The following is a 15,446-nucleotide window of genomic DNA, read 5'->3' as shown; positions in this document are numbered from 1 at the left end:
TTACACATTTAATATTTCCATAGAACCCAGTACATCCTTCTTTTAAAAAAAAATTACCCTGCATGCTTCCAGAACTGATCCCTGAGCAGAACCAGGAGTAAACTCAGAGTAGAGCCAGATGTGACTCAATGCAACAACTACAACAAAATTAACTCAAATAAATTTGAGGATCTAATTTATTTATGTTAGATGATTTTGTTGAGGATCTAATTGATTTTATTCAGTGATTTATAAACCAGGTATCATCCCATCTATCAAGTAGAAAGGTACTATAGAGTTGTACAAAACAGAAGGTTGTTTTGATCAGAAAGTGAGTAGCCAAAGCTAATCACCAAAAGTAAAGAAAGATTATTTCAGGCATATGTGAGGCATTGGCTTAGATTTTGGGGTGGAGGACTGGGGAAGATTATTTTAGACAAAGTCACCTTCCCTTAGAGGAAGGCATGGGGTGGGAATTATTCTGCAGATTACCTCCCTAGAGGTGAGCTGGGAATTCTAGATTGATTGGTTTGAAATTCCAGGTTTGTGCTGAGAGATAGTACAGTGGATAAGGCATTTACCTGGCATGTGGCCAATCCAGGTTGGATTTTTGGCTTCCCATATGGTCCCAGGGCACAGCCAGAAGTAATCCCTGAAAGTGGAGTCAGGAGTAACTCCTGAATACCTCCAGCATGGCCCAAACATGAAGGAAGGAAGGAAGGAAGGAAGGAAGGAAGGAAGGAAGGAAGGAAGGAAGGAAGGAAGGAAGGGAGGGAGGGAGGGAGGGAGGGAGGGAGGGAGGGAGGGATGAAGGGAGGGAGGGAGGGAGGGAGGAAGGAAGGAAGGAAGGAAGGAAGGAAGGAAGGAAGGAAGGAAGGAAGGAAGGAAGGAAGGAAGGAAGGGAGGGAGGGAGGGAGGGAGGGAGGGAGGGAGGGAGGGAGGAAGGAAGGAAGGAAGGAAGGAAGGAAGGAAGGAAGGAAGGAAGGAAGGAAGGAAGGAAGGAAGGAAGGAAGGAAGGAAGGAATTCCATTCTGGGGAGAGATCAAAATTGCATTTCAGGTTAGATATTAAGCCTAACTGAAGAGCTTATATAAATGATTCCATTGGGGCTGGTTTTTATTTTTCTAAACTCTTCTCCCAGAACTTATTTACTTTTCATTGCATATCTTCCCACCAGATTCCTGTAAAGTCTAGGAGAGCGACACTAACCTGGTTGGCTGCTTTAGGACACCCAAGATTTGCACTCAAATAAAAAAAAAAAGATTTGCACTCAGTGGCTATATTGCATCTCACTGTTGACATAATGACTCTGCTACCTGACTGCTTGCTGGAGGGCCTTGGTCCCAGATGGTCATGTTCACTGTCATCTATGTTTGCAGGCTTTCTAGCTCAGATCTTCCAGGACATCATATTTGAAATCTGGATGTCACTTATGGGTTCTCAGACTTACCTCTTGAAAACAAGTTGATGGGAGTGGTGGGTTGCAAGGGAAACAAGCTCCTTAACCCCTGTACTATTTCTCTGGCCTTCGTGATCTTGTGATCTCGATCACAGTGACCTCCTCCCATCCTCCCATTCTAAACCATGTCTCCAATACCTTTGTTGAAATCCTGATGCCTGGTGGGAGGTTATTATAAACTGAGCCTCTGGAGTGCTGGCCCTCAAGGGGGAATGAAGTTTAATGCCTTATCAATGAGATTCCAGAGACCTTCCTGGTGGATATTCAGACCTGCACTCCTGTCATCCCCTTTCTGAGGCTTCAGATAGGTGTGGAAGGTGCTTTGGCAAAGCTCCAGGACTCAGTGACAAGGATCCACCTTGGGCAACTCATCATATCCATCCATACCCAGCTGCAGAAAGGCGCCACATAAGACTCCCCAGCTCTATCAAAAACCAAGTTCAAGTTCCTCAGCTGCTAGAAGTCCTGCATCTCTAAGGTGTGGAGCTTAACCAAGTTGAATGTGGATGGATTTGAAGACAGGGTGGCTGAGAAGTGTGTTTTGTGCATTCCTAGTTGTGGCCGCTGGCCCAGTGGTAGGTTCTGCATTCCTCAGAGACTGGAGCCTGGGAGCTACCCCCACCAAGACACCCATCTTTAATTTTGTGTATGTGTGTGTGAGGGTGTGTATGTGTGTGTGTGAGAGAGAGAACTTCAGAGATATTCCTCTTCCCCATGTGAGGGCATAGTGGACAAGTACTTCTGCTTGTGAGTAGACACTCAGCAGAAGGTTCTGAACTTGCACTCTCCAGGACTGTAATGGTTTGGAGATCCTCCAGGCTGTGCTATTTGTTACAGTAGCCTGAAGGAATCAAGGCAGTCACCATCTGCTTTTATTTGGTGTTGCTTACTTATAGACACCATTAGACTCTGAGTCCAACAGAAGCTCTTGTTACGTGCCTCGTGAGTTGTATTCCTGACATTAGCAGGGTAGCTGGTATCTAATGGACACACATTCAATACTGGGGGATTGGATCTTACCATCATTTATCTCCATTCCATAGTCCTTAGAGGCTGCATGAATAAATGTTAATTCACTCCTTGAAAAATCTGGGAAGAATCACAATAATTTCACCTCTGCCAGGGGCTGAGGAGAGCCTCCCTATCCGATGGCTTGGGGTTGATGACAATTGAAGAGGCTATTGGCTTGAATTCTGCACACAGGGAGCATAGCCAGACAGTTCCTGCTGATAATACTCTGCTCTGAATTCTTCTCAAAATGTGTTTTGACAATTCTGAGGATTTAGAGGTCAAGGGGCAGAGAAGGAGATTAAGTCAAGGGCCAGTCTGTATTTAGCCTACACCGACTTGTCCTTGAACTAATTTGACTCCTTTGTCAGAACACCAAAGACATTCTTCGAAGCTTTTGTAAGAAAGAGATGGCAGCTGTTTTCTTCTTTAGCACCAACGTTGTCTTCATTAGGCACTGGCTGTTGATAGGATTTGTTGCATTGGTCACTTTGGCCGCTGTTGATGATATATAGTGATTTATATAACGTTAGAGAAACTTCAATCTAAAGAAATGTTATTGCACAGGCTATATGGCCCATTGGATAGTGGAGGTCCAATTTATAGAGCACAAATAAACAAAAACTGCAGATCTTTACTAGAGAGGTTTGAGGCAAAGTGGACCAACTATCATTAATTAATTTGATAGTTGTGGGGCCACTCCCTTGGGATTGGAAGGAGGGTCATTTAAGGCTGAGGATTAAGCCCAAGGCAAATGCTTAAGCACTTGAACAACATCCCTGGCCCCAATAACTTAAAATTTGAAAAAAAAATAGTCAAATGTAGTACAATATATGTCACTGTACTTTAAAACTAAGAAACAAAACCTTCACTCTAAAAAATACTAAAATGAAGATGAAAAAAGCTGGAGATCTATCCCAGCAACAAAGTACTTGCCTTTTTTGTGTGAGGACCTGTGTTGGATCCCTAGCACTGAAGAATAAACCAACCAACAAACAAAAAACAAATAAATAAGTGGGGACCACAAAGATTATGGGGGTGAAGGTGCTTGCCTTGCATGTGATTAATCATGATTAAATCATGGCACCATATATGGTCCCTCAACCACCCACATGTGTCACTTCTAAGTACAGAACCAGAAATGACCCCAAGCACTGCCAGGTGTGGCTCATTTGGGGAAGGGGCTGGAGTGATAGTTAAGTGGGTAGGGTGCTTGGCTTACATGCAAACAACCTGAGTTCAACCTCTGGCACCACATATGGTCTCCTGAGCCCCTGAGTGCAGAGCCAGGAGAAAGCCTTGAGTGAAAACAGGCGCTAGGAGGACAGGTCAATGGTTGGAATCAACCACAAGTGCGTGTGGGGTGGAGAGTAGGTAAACTAGAGAAGAGACCAGTATGACAATAATAGTTGGGAGTGCTCATGCTGGACAAAAACAGAGTGTTAAAAGTAGGTGAAAAGATATTCTTTTTTTTCTTTTTGGGTCACACCCAGCAATGCACAGGGGTTACTCCTGGCTCTGCACTCAGGAATCACCCCTGGCGCTTCTCAGGGGACCATATGGGATTCTGGGAATTGAACCTGGGTCGGCTGCGTGCAAGGCAAACACCCTACCCGCGGTGCTATTGCTCCAGCCCAAAAGGATATTCTTGATAACCTTTCAGTATCTGTATTGCAAACCACAATCCCCAAAAGGAGAGAGACAGAGAGACAGAGAGAGATAGAAGCAGAGACAGAGACAGAGAGAGACAGAGAGAAGAAAAACACCTGCCATAGAGGCAGTCTGGGGGATGGGATGTGATGGGAGGGAAACTGGGGACATTGGTGCTGGGAAAAGTACACTGGTAGAGGGATGGTGTTGGAACACTGTACGACTGAAACCTAATCATGAACAGCTTTGTAAGGGTCTATCTCACAGTGATGCAATAAGAAAGAGAAAGAAGAAAGAAAGAAATTCAATAAGAAAGAAAGAAAGAAAGAAAGAAAGAAAGAAAGAAAGAAAGAAAGAAAGAAAGAAAGAAAGAAAGAAAGGAAGAAAGAAAGAAAAGAAAGAAAGAAAGAAAGAAAGAAAGAAAGAAAGAAAGAAAGAAAGAAAGAAAGAAAGAGAGAGAGAGAGAAAGAAAGAAAGGAAGGAAGGAAGGAAGGAAGGAAGGAAGAAAGAAAGAAAGAAAGAAAGAAAGAAAGAAAGAAAGAAAGAAAGAAAGAAAGAAAGAAAGAAAGAAAGAAAGAAAGAAAGAAAGAAAGAAGGCTCTGAGCACTGCCAATGTAGTCCCTAAACAAATAACAGCAATAAAAAATTCAAGATGGGGAGATAGATAAATAAAACATCAATTCCAGGGGAGACGGTAGAGTGGGTAGGGTGCTTACCTTGCACATGGCCAATCCAGGCTTGATCCTTAACACCCTGCACGGAGCCCCACCAGGACTGATCCCTGAGTATAGAGCCAGGAGCAATCCCTGCTGGGTATGCAGACAAACAAACAAACAAACAAACAAAACTCAGCAGTTCCATAGGAGTCTTCATTATGACACTACAAAAGGCAGACTGTGTGCAGAGAGCAGTTTGGAAGCCACTCTGAACGTGACATACTCAGCTTTGATCCAGTTCTTTGCTTACCAGAGCAGGAATATTTTGCCTACAAACACCAAGTTCCTTCTACAATAGTGGAACACAGCCCAGGGCATAGTTGCTCCAAAGAGTTCTTAGTCTCCTCTTACAGCAAAAAGAGGGACCTTGGAAGGCATAGAGCTTTGTGGAATTTAGATGTGGAATAATCTCCAGATGTTTCCTATCCAAATTAATTGATTAATTACTGATGTTATTTAATCTGATGGTTTCAAATACTAGGTGTCCATAGGAAAGTGATGGCAGGAAAGAGTAGTAACAACTGGGGTGGCAATCTGGGGGCACCTTATCCATTCATAGTGGAAATAGCTCCACATGAAAGGCCAGAGACCCTGATTCCATTGGAGTTCCAATTCCAGGCCAAGCCCCACTTCCCATCTAGCAAAAGTGAGGAGAGAACTTGCCTGAGGAAGTGAAAATATGGGATATAATGAGAAATTGTGGGTGACAATATTTTGCTTTGCTTTCTTTTAACTGAGCTGTTAAAAATATTTAAGGTATAATTTATTCTTTAAGCACACATTTCTGCCAACATTAACAGATGCATACAATTACACAACGTAGGGCCACAATCAAGATGGTGAAAACAGAGCAAGGATAGAAATTCTGAGCTCTAGCACTCCTAAAATTCACTTGTTCCCCTTTCATGTCTATCCTTCAAACTATGTCCCCATGCCCTTTCCCTAGCTCTGAAAACCTCCCCTAACCTGTTTTCAACCTCAGTAATTTTACTTATTACAAAACATCACAGAAGTGGAAATACACTATGTATAGCCTCTGGGTTTAACTCTTTCTCTTTTCATTTCTATTCAATCACGGTGTTGCATATGTCATCAGTCCATTGTTTTTTACTGTTAACTTCTTCTTTTTTTATTTTTTATTTTTTGCTTTTTGGGTCACACCTGGCGATGCACAGGGGTTACTCCTGGTTCTACACTCAGGAATTACTCCTGGCGGTGCTCAGGGAACCATATGGGATGCTGGGATTCGAACCCGGGTCGGCCACGTGCAAGGCAAATGCCCTATCCGCTGTGCTATCGCTCCAGCCCCTACTGTTAACTTCTTGTGTTTTATGGATGGATAAGCTTCAGCTTGTTTATCCACTCACCAGCTGAAGGACATTTGGGTTTTTGGCAACTTTTGACAATTATAAACAGAGCTACTATAAACACTTTCATGCAGGTTTTTGTGTAAATGTGAATTTTTATTTTTATTTTTTGGACAAATACCTAAAAGCAAAATTACTGGGTCATTTGGTAAGTGTATGTTAAACTTTATAAGAAACTGCCAAACTGTTTTTCACAGTGTCTGTGCTTTTTGTATCTATACCAGAAAAGTATTCGTGTTGTGGCTATATATATATATGTAAGTATATATTTGATTTTTGGAGTCACACCCAGCAATGCTCAGGGTTTACTTCTGGCTCTGAACTCAGGAATTACTCCTGATGGTGCTTGGAGGATAATATGGGATGCTGGGGATCGAACCCAGGTCAGCCGTGTGCAAGGCAAATGCCCTACCCACTATACTATCACTCTGGCCCATGACAATATTTTTGAAAAATAAAAATGTGATGTACTCATATTTTTAAAAATTCATTTTTTTATTAATAGTGAGTCACCGTGAGGGTACAGTTACAGATGTACCTATTTTCGTGCTTGTGTTTCAGTTATACAATGCTTGAGTACCCATCCCTCCACCAGTGCCCATTCTCCACCACCGATGATCCCAGTACTCCTCCCACCCTCCCCACTCCTTCCCACCTCCCCACCCCGCCTCTGTGGCAGGGCATTCCCTTTTGTTCTCTCTCTCCTTTTGGGTGTTGTGGTTTGCAATAGAGGTATTGAGTGGCCATTGTGTTCAATTTATAGTCTACTTTCAGCATGCCTCTCACATCCCGAGCGGGTCCTCCAACCACACTTTACTTGGTGTTCCCTTCTCTATCTGAGCTGCCTTTTCCCCCAGCATGTGAGGCTGGCTTCCAAGCTGTGGAGCAAACCTCCTGGTACTTGTTTCTACTATTCTTGGGTATTAGTCTCCCATTCTCTTATTTTATATTCCACAAATGAGTACTCATATTTCTCTTTTGCAGGTTGAAAGCAGTTTCCCCAGGATTGGGAAGAGCACCTTAGAGAACAGTCTAAATGGAACCAGGCAAGTTTGGTTCCATGGCAACTTGAGGGTCAATTGAATGAGAGTAGTGGTGATGCAATGAGAGAAAGACCTTTATTGGCAATGTGCTGGCAGATTGGAAATTGGCAAAGTTGTGTCCTCAAATAAACTGTCTTGTCTGTTGGGTCACAGAAGGGGTTTTTAGAGGAAAAGAACAGGGAAGAAAGAGTGGGTTGCAGACCAGCTGTGCTCCAGGCTGACCTCCGGAGGCGGTTTGGAGCACAGACTTATCTATAAATCTAAAAGAATGAAACAAGGAGCTTGTCCTGATCTCTAGACTTTTGTGCAAAAGGAGAGTGAGATAAGGACAAATGTCCTTGTTCTAGGAGTTTGCTGTCCCTAATTTCTTTGCCCTGTTTTCACAAGTTATTTGTCAAAGTAGTCAAGAGAAGCTACTAAAATCAACTATAAATGTTTATTGAGTCTTCCGAGCAATGTACAAAGAGGATTGCTTATTTAGAATAGTGTTCATTTGACAGACATCTATTCGACTTTTTTAATGCCCTAAGCATTGAGCTTCATGTTTTACAGGAACCTTCACTGTGACATTTATTAGGGTACCACCTCACAGGTGAGCACACAAGACCAAAGGCAATCCAGTTTCTAGGAGATCTAGCTGGGAATAAAATCCAGGCATGTTGGTTTCTAGACAATTGCTAGTTATTTGTACTGTTCAGATTGTTGTCCTTCTCCTTGTACACAAAAACTAGGCCATGGACAACAGGCAATAGCTAAACTTTTGGAGCAAGAGCTCAACAGGATAGATTCCCCAGTACACTACTGAACACTACTGGAGCGACCCCTGAACACCGATGGTGGGACTCAAAAATGAATTTTTTTTTTTTTGCTTTTTTGGGTCACACCCGGCAATGCACAGGGGTTACTCCTGGTTCTGCACTCAGGAATTACCCCTCGTGGTGCTCAGGGGACCATATGGGACGCTGGGAATCGAACCTGGGTTGGCTGCGTGCAAGGTAAATGCCCTACGTACTGTGCTGTCGCTCCAACCCCAAAAATGAATTTTTTTTTTAAAAAAAGGATTAAGCTTCTCCCAGGCAGCCCCAAGCTTTACTGCTGTGCTCTGTTGGTTCAAAGCCCAGGCTGGTCTCTGCATTTAGCCTCACTGCTTTCTTCTGGATCTCGTTCTAAATGCCTTATCATTAGAGCTGATCCTGGGAAGAAAGTCTCTTGTCAGTCTCACTCAGTGTTTGGAAGTTGGAGGGAATGACCATTTTCTTCTAGATTGAGAAGGTGGGCCTGAGAGTCAGTTGCCAAGACATGGACCCAGTCTTCACCCTCTGCTGGGCATATGACTCCACTCCCAGGGCACCTGGAAGCACAAGGAAGCAGAGTGATGGGGGTTTGTCTTCTGTTCCAATAGTTGGGTGTCCAGAGTATCTTACAATTCTAAGTTCCTTAGAGGCATGATTTAGACCAGACAGAAGCCCTGGAGACACTGCAGACCTACTGGATTAAATCACTGATAGAACTCTGACTCTACCATGTAAAGGCTGCGTGACCTCAGACAAGAGGATTGATCTCTCTCTGCCCAAATTTCTCTGCCCACAGAGAAGTGGTACTTACCTGTAAGCTCTTTTAAGGACTGAATGAACAATAATTAGAACACAGTACCAGGTGAATTGTAAGTGCTCAATAAATGATAGCTTGTGGCTGAAGCAATTGTACAGTTGGTAGGGCATTTGCCTAGCACATGGCCAACCTGGCTTTGATTCCTGGCATCCAATATGGCCTATGAGCACTGCCAGGAGTGACTCCTGAGTAAAGAGCAGGAGTAACTCCTGAGCATTGCCATATGTGACCCACCCCACGCCTCCCCCCAAAAAAAACCCAAACCAAACCAAAATCAAAACAATAAATGATAGCTTAACTTTAGTACTATCTTGAGTCACTAAGTGGTGCCTCTAACAAGAGTATTTTTCAAAGCAGAATTAAATTAAGGCAGCAAGAAGCCTTGATCATTGAGAAAACACAGGGGAATTAGAGGTTAGGAATAGATTGGAGAAACAATTAGTTCTGCCATTCCCGAGTAGGCCCTTAACCTCTCTTTTCACTTTCCTGCAATAATTGCTTTCGAGACCTGTTCTTTATGATGATCACTCTAATTCTTATTATTTTATATCACTTATCACTTTTTTTGTTTGTTTGCTTTTGGGCCATGCCAGCAGTGCTCAGAGCTTACTCCTGGTTTGGTGCTCAGGGATCACTCTGTGAGTTTGGAGGACAAAGTGGGTTGCCAAGGATTGAACTCAGGTTCAGATGTGTGCAAGATTTGCACCTCAGCCACAGAACTATCACTCCAGCCCCCACACTCATCTCTCAAAGGGAAAAAAGGCACCAGTCTGACTACTCCTTTCCTTTAAATTGTTGGAACCCACCACTAGCCTACTCAGTGACAGTTTTTGAAGGATCCAGAACTTTGTGTGCTTCCCCAGACAGCTACATTTCTTGATAACCACAGTCCTGAGAGCTTCCACTGTACCAGAGTTATGCTAAGTGCTACATCATGTGACAGTGACAGAATGTCTCAATAGCCTGGTGAAGATGAAAACACAGAAGCTGAGCAAGGTAGGCAGGTGGCCAAATCAGGGCCTGAGCCCAGAACGTTCTGATGCCCGAATGCCAGCACTTCATCATAATACTGCTATTCGAATTAGGAATATCAGAGGGAGTTTTATTTTTATTCATTCATTTTAATTTTATTTATTGGGGGGGTGTCACACCCTGAGGTGCCTAGATTACTCCTGGTTCTGTGTTGAGTATCGCTTCCATTTGTACTCAGGGGACCATACTGAGTGCTGGGAATGAATTTCAGTCAGCCCCCTGCAAAGCAAGCACTCTACGCTTTTACTTTCTCTTTCTCTTTAGCTCACTATCACAGAGAAATTCAGAGTAGGCAGGAGTCTTGTCACAGGAAAACAAATCATTTCATTTATTTATTTATTTTGATTTGGGGCTACATCCAGCAGTGCTTAGGGCTTACTCCTGGCTCTCGCTCTGAGCTTTGGGTCACTTCTGGCAGTGCTCTGGGGATCATGTGCTTGGGTTTGACCTGGAGTTGACTGCTAGCAAGGCACAGGCTCTATCTACTTATGCTGTTAATTCCAGCCACTAAATATCTTCTTTCTTTTTTAAAAAAAATTTTTATTAGTGAATCACTGTGAAGCACAGTTACAAACTTATGAATTTTCGTGTTTGCATTTCAGTCATATAGTGATTATTTACCCATCCCTCCACCAGTGCCCATTCTCCTCCACCAATGATCCCAGTATCCCTCTCACCACCCCCACCTGATTCCCCACCACCCCACCCTGCCTCTGTGGCAGGGCATTCCCTTTTGTTCTCTCTTTCCTTTTGGGTGTTGTAGTTTGCAATAGAGGTATTGAGTGGCCTTCATGTTCGGTCTATATAAATCTCTTCTTTAATCACTCCTTCTCTACCAAGTGACATCAACTCCCTGCCCACTCTGGCTGCAGGGCAGTGAAATGGAGAACCCGGACTTGCCAGTTCCTTCTATGGCCCGTCCAGGCTGAAGTTGCCATATTCTTGACCAAGAAGGAGTTCAAATGGATGTCAGAGTGATGAAGGGAGGCAAACTTAGATGCTGGGTCTCTGGGGTTGCAAAGTTCAGGTGTCAAGAGCACTCAGATGTTCAGGTGTCCAGGTCATTCAGATGCTCTTCCTATGAAGGTGGGGGAGAAGGCTGCTGATGCTGTCATAGAACTGTCCAGGAGCCAGCTGTGTCTTTCAGCTGCCAGTGTTGCCCCTCAAGCTTCTGGCATTCCACTCTGAGCTTGGCCCTCGGGACAGTGCCCAGCACGGCCTGTCTGTGTGCTGCAAACATTGCAGCCAGCTCACCTTCTTCCTTCCTATTACTCTCAGTGGCTTGTGTGACCTTGAGCAAGTCTCTCGAGAATTGAACTTGACAGTTAAAATATATTGATTAAAATAAGTATATAGGGCTGGTAGGGTGGGGTGTGGGAAGGTGGTGGCCCCAGACCTGGCTCTGTTGTGTGATGTTGGGAATAGAGCCTCCTGCATAAAAGGCATTTGCAATAGTCCTTTGAAACAGACCCCCTGCCCTTGCTCTGTTTTCTCTCTTTTTTCTTTTTCCTTTTTGGTGCAAGGCATGCTTGGCGGCTCTTAGGTCTTACTTGTTGCTCCGTGCTGAAAGGTCGCTCCTGGCAGGGTTGAGGAAACCATATGTGGTGTCAGTGATTGAACCCCTGATGCACTGCAGGCAAGACAGGTGTCATACCTGCTGTACTATTTCTCCAGCCTGCCTTTTCTGTTTTTATAGAAAAGTTTTCTTTCTAAAGAAAATCTTGGAGTGATTTTGTTCTCAGTCACACTCCCTTTTTGCCCACCACCTCTGGAGAGCAGCGACAGGCCAAGTGTTGTGGTAGTTCAAAGAGAACAAGGGGAAATTTGCTATGAAATAGGAAGAGAAACTGACCTGGCTGGTTTGGTAACAGGTTCAAAAGAACACAGTGTCCTCTGGACGCTGACAGCTGCAGGAGCACGTTTGTTCCTCTTGTCAGTCAGGCCAGTTGACTCACAGCAAGCAGAGACGGTCTCGCCATCATAAAAAGTTGGCTTCATCCTTGACTGAGAGCTGCACTAGGATGGAAAACAAGTGATAGCACAGTGGTAGGGCAATTGCCTTACACACAGCCAACGCAGGTTCGATTCCTCCGCCTCTCTCGGAGAGCCTGGCAAGCTACCGAGAGTATCTCACCCGCAGGGCAGAGCCTGGCATGCTACCTGTGGCGTATTCGATATGCCAAAAATAGTAACAACAAGTCTCATGATGGAGACGTTACTGGTGCCCATTCGAACAAATCAATGAGCAACGGGATGATAGTGACAGTGCATGTACTGAGACATGAAGAAAAAAATGCCTGGATGAAAAGTGACACGAACTAAGCAGCAATATCACAGCATTACATTTCTGTGTTTTTATTAAAGACATGGAATGGCATAAAATTATCTGAAATGATATGTAAGAGGAGTAGTAGTGGGGTTGATAAAGGAGGCAGAGAGGGGTTTTGTTGTTATTGTATAGACTTCTATGTTATTTGAATTTCTCCTAAAGAGAACACACTGTTTCTGTCCCTCATCAATATTCGTTGGTATTTTATGGCAATATCACCTTTAAAACCAGGTTAACTCAAAATTTACATTAGATTACAGTTATTATAGAGTACTGAAGCAAAATATAGATCTAATTATATAGCAATTTATATATTATATTATATATTACATCTATATGATATTACATATTTACTTTGTAATGAAACATATACTAAGGCAAAAGAATGTACAATTAAATGAATTTTTTTTCCTTTTTGGGTCACAATCAGCGATACATAGGGGTTACTCCTAGCTCATGCACTCAGGAATTACTCCTGGAAGTGCTTAGGGGACCGTATGGGATGCTGGGAATCAAACTCGGGTCGGCTGCATGCAAGGCAAACGCCTTACCTGCTGTGCTATTGCTCCAGCCCCAAGTGAATTTTTTGAGAGTATATTTAGATGTATTTTGTTTGAGGGCATAGTTGGATGAATTTTGCCAAATATACCTAGTCCTGTAACCAGCCCCACTGTCAAGGTAGAGAACATTTCTAGCTTCCCCAGAAGTTCTCTTCTGGCCTTTGACGTTAATCTCTTGCCCTTATCCTGTGTCCTAAGTGATCACTGGTAACTGTTTTCTAGCCTCTGGTGTTCAGGGAACCAAATGTGGGACCAGGAATTAAAAAAAAATTTTTTTTTGTCAAACCCACTATTGCAGGGACTCAGTGCTAAGGGGTCCATGCAACAACAGGGATTAAACCCAAGCCTCCCACATGTAAAGCTGGAGCTCAACCTATTGAGCCATCTCTATGTACTTCATACTTGTTTATTTTGAGATTCATCCATGTTGTTGCTTGTAGCAGTTTGTTCCTTTTCATTCTGACCAGTATTCACAAGCCCATTGATAATTGTGGTATGCTTTTACATTTTGATAATCATAAGAAAGATTTCTAAACATATTTATATAGGAGTCACTGTGTAGACATGGTTTGATCTTGGGAGAATAGAAATGAGACATTGCTTGTATATTAAATTTTAGAAGAAGTGACTAAACTATTTTTCCAATATGGCTATACCATTTCTTATTCTTACCAGTTTTAGTTATTGGCAGTTAAAACAAACAAACAAACAAACAAAACTTACACCATTTTAGTAGGTATTAAGTGCTATCTGATTTATGGTGGTCTTGTATGTGTGTGTGTGTGTGTGTGTGTGTGTGTGTGTGTGTGTGTGTTTGTACCAGCATTGAAAGCCAGGGCCTAACTTATGTAAAGCATGTGCTTGACCACTGAACAACATCCCCAGAATTTGTTGTGTTTTAATTTGCATTCTTCTAGTGACTAATATGTTAAAGATATTTTCATGTGATTAATGGCCATTACTTTAGGTGAAGTGTCTTCAGTGTTTTTGTTCAGAAGTCAGTGGTAGAACACTTGCTTTTCATGTGTGAGGCCGTGGATTCAGTTCTGAAATTAAAAAACCAAACCAAACAAAACAAAGCACCAAAGGTTTTTTGTTTTGTTTTGTGTTAGGTTGTTGCACATTTCTTTCTGTATTTTATTTTTTATTTACTTATTTTATTGTATTCTTTCTTCATTCCTCCCGCCCCTGCCAATTTATTTAAACACCATGGTTTACAAAGTTGTTCATGATGATTGTTATAGGCATTCAAAAATTCTCACCAATCCCATCACCACTGTCACACTGTCTTTATTTTTTCAACTACCACTCAAGCCTCCCCTTTAGAAGGCCCACAATAATTTATTTTATATTGCTTACTACCACTAAATGATTAATGGAATTATCAAAAAGTATTTGTAAATGAAAATTTATGAAAATTGTTGTATCTCACCACGGGGATCCTAGTTCTTGTCTGAGGGTTTACTAAGCTTTTGTTGTTGCAAGTTAAGCATTCTGTGTTAATGTTTTTGTTAGTCGGGATTACTCAGCTTCTACATTACATTCCCAACCAATCTGGTGTGCCCCTATTGGGATGTTAGTATTATAGAGTTTAAAGATGTTTTACAGCTGTTAATGCAGCCTTGTGCTCTAGAAAATTCAGAATATTTAACTGGGTAGTCCAGCTGGAGGCATGGAAACCACTATTAGGTATGGGGCTGTGGCTGTGGGGGCTTTTGTAGGGTGGGAAACTGGTCCACCCTCCTCCTGAGGTCAGTCGGAAGGTTTAGCTGGGACTGTTTATCTGAGAAGTTTTTGAGGCTAATTGATCTCTTTTGAGATTTATTCTTGAGTTCTGGAAAGGTTGGTAGATAAGCTTATATGGCTGGTGGTAGTGGGATATGGGTGTGGCTGCCCAGAATTCTGGAAGTAGAGAGGAAAGCACCAAACTTTGGAAGTTGGGAGATAATTCAAAGAGCCTGTGCACATGTATTACATGAGAGAGGCCCAGATTCAATCCCTGACTCTACATGGTACGCTGAGCACCAGTAGGGGTTAGGGGTTGTACATCAGGACTAGACCTGAGCACCACCGGATGTGGATTCAAGACAAAAACACACTCTCTCTCTCTCTCTCTCTCTCTCTCTCTCTCTCTCTCTCTCTCTCTCTCTCTCTCTCTCACTCATTTGTGCCACATCTGACAATGCTGAGAGGATATTCCTGGCTCATGGCTCAAGGTATCTCTTACAAATACTTGGAGGGTAGGGGGTGGCATGTGGTACTGGTTATTTAACCCAGACCTCCCACAAGCAAAGCATGAGATCCAGACCATTGAATGATTCCTCTCATCCTGGGTATGTGTTCTTTATTAAAGATAGGTTTTTGCAAATGTTTTTATCTTTTCATTTCCTCTTGAATTACAGAAGTTTTAAAAGTTCATGAAGCACTCTCCGCTGCTGCTCGAGCACAATCCCGGAGGCAACTGAACTACTTTGGACACGAGCAGCTCGCAGAAATGCCTCCAGACTGTGACCTGAGCCACTGCCCCATGTGGCGCCAGCGGGGAAGGGTTTTTCTCTCCAGTCTTCTCCATCATATGAGCACCACAAAAGGGAAGTAAAAGCTTGCAGTGATGCAATTTCTGGCAGTATTTTCCCTGGACTTCATACAAAAATCCAAAACTGCGCAGCTGCAACCTAATATCTCTTAATTG

The sequence above is a fragment of the Sorex araneus genome, chromosome 3, assembly GCF_027595985.1.
Source record: "Sorex araneus isolate mSorAra2 chromosome 3, mSorAra2.pri, whole genome shotgun sequence".
Taxonomy (NCBI): Eukaryota; Metazoa; Chordata; class Mammalia; order Eulipotyphla; family Soricidae; genus Sorex; species Sorex araneus.
The sequence above is the reverse complement of the archived record's forward strand: the minus strand, read 5'-3'. Positions refer to the sequence as shown.